Consider the following 6,000-nt stretch of genomic DNA (forward strand, 5'->3'; position numbering starts at 1 on the left):
ATGCCCCTTTACCCCATTCATTTGCAGTTAGACTTGACCGTTTTAATAAAGCTTTCAATTCAAGTATTTATTATTTTCAAACGCTGTTTTTTGTAAAAAATACTTTATAACACTTCTATTTAACGTTGTAAACAGTATTTTTGATTTAAAAACTTGAGGGTTTTTAAACTAATCTTATATTATAATTGTTTGTAGTTTAGTGAAGAAAAGCACACGTCAAGTTTCTTTAAAGACAACCGTTTTTTAATTAAAAATAATCTATCTAGTAGTATAAAGTTAAATAAAAAGAGCAAAAAAAATTGAAACAAAAAGATTTGTTTGGCAAAGCCACGTAAGTTTTACGCCTAACTGATCATAGAAGTTTGTTGACGTGTTGTTAGTACAGAGATGCTTTTAAATTCTTTTTCGATGTAATTAATACTTCAGAATTTCTCAAGTGTAAACTATTTGATTATTCATAAACTTTTATATTAAAATTATAATACTAAATAAAAACTTTCATTGGTTGTAAAGTTTTCATTTAAAAAGATATATGGAAACAAATTTTAATGCAGATAAAATTAGTCAATGCAACATAAAAAGTACTTATAGTTAGTTATTTATATGCTTTGAAATCTCAGTATTTGACCAAACCACAAGTTTTTATAGCTTTAGTTGTTTAAGGTTTTTTCTAATATTAGATGCAAACTAAAGAAGTTTATTAGATTATAATAACTACAATTTAAAAACTATTTGGTTTATCAAATTTATAGATGTTTTTCTTTTTTAAATAAATAGCTTAATACATTAGAGTTGTAATATATAACTGATTTAAATTTTATGGTAAAATAAATACTTTTAATTTATTGAAGAATTTTTTTTTTTATATAAAATAGTTTTTGTTTAAAGTCTTACTAGTGATAGGTTTACTTTTTTATTAACAATAAATGTCATATTACAAAATAAGTGCTTTTATAAAGGAAAATTCTCTAGTTTATTAAATATTAGATTCCTAAAACTTATTACATTTTTTGGGTCATTGCTAAAATTATTACTAAAAAAAACTAATTCTTGACTAGCTGAAAATTTTAATTATTTTAAAATTACTAAAGATATGAAATAAATGTATTAAAAGCTATCAGTATACTGTTAGACTGAAATTAAAAGTACTGTGAAGTTTCTCAATTTATTCTAAAGCTAAAAAAAATTAATCTAAGCGTTTACCTACTTACTTTTTGGATTAAAGTTGTTAGTTAAGCTATCGTATAAATAGTTTTTAGTCAAGAGTTTTTTGTTTCTTTTTCACTGATATTTTTGTTTGTTTAAACAAAATTTATACTCAAATGGTAAACAGCATAAACATGTATACTCACATTTTTCTAAAAGATTTTAAACGTTAATTGGGACGACTTGAAAATTAAACTAGATGATGTATCATTCTCAAACCAATCTATCGCTTTTACTGTATATCTGAATATATGATGATTATAATTTTTCTATAGTACCATCGTTAATTGAATCTAATTAGTTTTTGTTTTTATATACGTAAAATATTATAAAAACTTTGTAAATATTTTAAGATTTGCAAGTTCAATTTTATCTATAGTTTTTAATTAGTAGTATTGGGTTTTTAAGTATGTACAAGTTTGTAAAAACTTTATTGTACATTTACTGCTCTTAATACAGACATCGATTATTCTTAAAGTCAAATTTCGATAATTTATTTCATAGATTACAATTTTGCTTGACAGGGTTTAATCGGTGCTGTGTAAAGTTTTGTACTCTTATAAAGATTCAATTAAAAATTCGATTTTAATAGTAACGTTTTTTTACTGTAATGGTTTTTTTATTAAATTGTGAATTTTCTTACCAAATATATATTTATCTATTTTTTAAAGGTAGAAAAAACATCAGTCTCATATTTTTCCTATACATCTTTAAACGTTTTTTGAAGGTCAAGCAACTAAATTACACCAAATGTAATTCTAACTGCTAATTTAACAATTAACATAAAACAATTATATACAAAAATATACCTCTATAAAATACCTGACATATTGTTCGGCAAACACTTACAAGGTCAAAATATCAACACTAGAAACCACAATGTGAGTTAAAATTATAAAGCTTGAAACCCCAAGCAAGTATCTGCCGACGCTGCAATAAAAGAATACAATCCAGTCCAGGGGCGTGTTTTGACTGGTTTCCTGTGAACTCCCTGAAAAAAAAAGGTTCTTAGAATATCACTAAAAACGTTATTTATTGACTTTGTTTTGGTTATTTGATAAACTTTGAATAATGATTGTTGAATTTATAACACTGAAAGATTATAAGTTCTCGTAACAAAAAATGGTCGTTTTTGCCCAGCTGAAATAGATTTCAAATAAAATTTTAATTGTGACGTGATAATAAGTAAAAGTTTTAAAGAAACTTTTTTTCTGGGAAACTTTTTACTAAGATGCTCTTGGTTCCCATTATAAATTGTTATTAGTGTAAATAACTTTTGATTAAGTATTGTTTTTCAACTAGTAAGTACAATTTTACTTAAAAAATGTGCAAAATAATCACTAAAGTTTTATTTTACTTCGTTGATTGTATATAATAATGTTGTGTGAAGCTTTTAAACCTTGAAAAGTTCAATTCAGAGAGTTTTTAAAATCATCTTTAGACAACTAAACGACTTGGCAATTTATTCTTTTATCATTTAATGGTACTTTAATATTTTTACACAAATACTAAAATAAAAATATATATATAAGTATATCACAGATGTTCTTGTGCTAAAACTTTATTTCAACTAACGGCGTTTCACTGCTCTCAAATAAATTTAAGAACAGATCTACGGAGTCTCAAAAAGCTCTAAGAATAGAAATGATTTAACGCCTTATAACGTTACATCTTATATATAAGTATATTAAATTAAATATAATAAAAATAAATATATTTTATTTTTGTGTATCTGTTGGCCAGAAAGTTGATTTATTTTTTGAAATTTTCAATTCAGAGAGATTTTAAAACCATCATTAGAATCCCTGCACCATCAGGCAAGCATTTAATTATAATTTGAAGATATTTTAATTGTATAAGTCTAAACTTTTTTTAGTGAAATTTCAATTTTTATTTTAGCTGTTTTATTTTTGTGTATCTGTTGGCCACAAAGTTGATTCTTGATTTTTTGAAATTTTCAACTCAGACATATTTCAAAACCATCCATAGAATCTCTGCAGCATCAGGCAAACAACTAATTATAAATTAAAATTTTTGTGTATCTGTTGGCCAGAAAGTTGATTTATTTTTTGAAATTTTCAATTCAGAGAGATTTTAAAACCATCATTAGAATCCCTGCACCATCAGGCAAGCATTTAATTATAATTTGAAGATATTTTAATTGTATAAGTCTAAACTTTTTTTAGTGAAATTTCAATTTTTATTTTAGCTGTTTTATTTTTGTGTATCTGTTGGCCACAAAGTTGATTCTTGATTTTTTGAAATTTTCAACTCAGACATATTTCAAAACCATCCATAGAATCTCTGCAGCATCAGGCAAACAACTAATTATAAATTAAAATTTTTAAATTTAATTGTACAAGTCTAAACATTTTTTTTAGTGAAATTTCCATTTTTAATTAAGTTGTTTTATTTTTATATATCTGTTGGCCACAAAGTTGATTCTTGATTTTTTGAAACTTTCAACTCAGACATATTTCAAAACCATCATTAGAATCCCTGCACCATCAGGCAAACATTTAATTATAATTTAAGATAATAAAATTTAATTGTATAAGTCTAAACATTTTTTTTTAGTGAAATTTCAATTTTTATTGATTAAATTACTTGAAAAATATATTTTTTTGTAAATAGATATATAAATGTATGAGTTAAAAATTTAAAAGAAAAATTTGTAAGAATTCCATATATACTAACATTTAAATCAAAATTTGTAAGTTCATATTTTTTTTCTGGTTCTTTTAGTTTTAATTTATCTAAATTTAATACAGTTTAATAGATAAAAAATTATAATACTTTTCTGTTACTACTTATATGTTGTTTTTTACTCCTAAGCAGAAAAAATCATTTTAAACACAGAGTTTTTCGGCTTAATATTGCGTACTTAACTGGCAGTGCATACCTAAGAAATGCGTACATAAGCGGCAAATTTAGAACCTCCTTTGAAATAAGTCTAGACACGCCCCTGATCTAGTCACCAACAATCAATAATTTCCACAACAATTAACCCACAATCAGCTGTTGCAAATCTATATAAACGATTACCAAACTGATACCATAATGTTCTATAACTATATTTAGAAAACAAACTTCTAAAAACATTTGCCAGTAACAATTTAGCATAAAAATTAAGTATATCTAATCATATACATTTAGGTAGAAATAATAAGCACTTTTCCATTTGAAAACAGTTTTGCATAAAATTAAGCTTAAAACTGCTTTAAAATCATTAAACGTTCTATAGCAACAGCATATAGCAATTATATTTTGATTTTGATAGTTTTTTTGAAAAAACTTTTAAAAGTTTTACGTAATAGTTTAGCTAACAAAGTTTTAAATTCAACCAATCAAAAGTTGCAAATAGAATACTTTTGTATTTAGCGACGACATAAGTAATTTTATTCAGCTTGAAAAAAAAAACTCTTAAAATTTTTGTTAGTCGAGTTAATTATTCACTAGCACTAACCGTTACAAGATTTACTTTCAAACTCTGCCTGCGTTTTTGTATTAATAAAACAACATTTATTTATTGAGTTTATAAAGTTGTAAAAGTTACCACTAAACTATCGGTCAAGACTTATTTTTCAAACTTTGTACGATCCAAATCTTTTTATATATCATCATAGCTTGAGTTTTGCCTTGGCTGCATAATTATCTTTAAATTACATACCTGATAAAGATTTTAAAAAAGCGCTCAAAAAGGTAAGATACTCGGCAAAGTAATTCAAAATTAAACTGTTAAAATTTGAATTTGTACTGTATTCTAAACTAAATATAAATAAGTTGTAATATAGTCAATACATTAGGATAAATCAAGCGCTTAAATTTAAAACCTAGATAACAATTTATAAATAATAACTCAAAGAGTGACTGCTAATTGAGCGTTATTGGATTCTATGCAAATTTGAAATAAACTTTTATCTAACTTCAGTGTTTTATAAGCCATTAGCTACTATAGTTTATACTTTATGACTTGACGATATAAAAATTGTCAAAATATTTGATCCTAGGACCTGGTGCACGAAGAAGCTTACGGTTATCGAGTCGCACACCACGGATACCTTTTAGTGTCTTGTCCTGGACAGTCATTAATAACTATTTTACACTATTTAATTAGGCTATACTCAGTATGGTTTAACTCCACAAAAAAAAAATTAAACAGCATATTTTAAAACGGTTTTTGAAAAAAGTTTTGTTTTTGTTTGGTTTACAATCATTTCTAACTCGCAATCATTTTATACTCAATCATATTAAACTTGATCATGAAAAATTCGATCATTTTAAACTCGATCATACTTATTGGATCATATTAAACTCGATCAAGTTAATTTTGATCTTTTTAAACTTAATTATTTTAGACTCAATTATTTAAAAGCTTTTTCGTTGTATGTATAACAATAATTAGCAAAAGCCACAAATTATATCTAAAATTTAACATTTAATTTATTTTAGTAAATTTTTTTTTGATATGTAGTGACATTTTTAAAGCATAGTTAAATAGAGAAAAAAGCTAGCATTTTATGTTAAACCAGTTTTCAAGTGTTACATATTTTTTGTAACGGTATTATTTTTACGAGGTAATTGAAACACCAACAGTTAATAATTATTAGTCCTGGACAAGACGTTGAACTGTATCCAAGTTGTGAACGACTCGATAACAGAAATTTTTTTCGTTCACTAGGTCATTAAACGAAATATTTTTGAGTACTTTTTATTTAATATGGAAATATCCGAGATCTTATAGTTTGCAACCAACTTTGTTAGTATAAAAGTTAGTTACATTTTCACATTTAG

This window comes from Thalia democratica, chromosome 1 (genome assembly GCF_965202585.1).
Source record: "Thalia democratica chromosome 1, ktThaDemo2.hap1.1, whole genome shotgun sequence".
NCBI classification, from domain to species: domain Eukaryota; kingdom Metazoa; phylum Chordata; class Thaliacea; order Salpida; family Salpidae; genus Thalia; species Thalia democratica.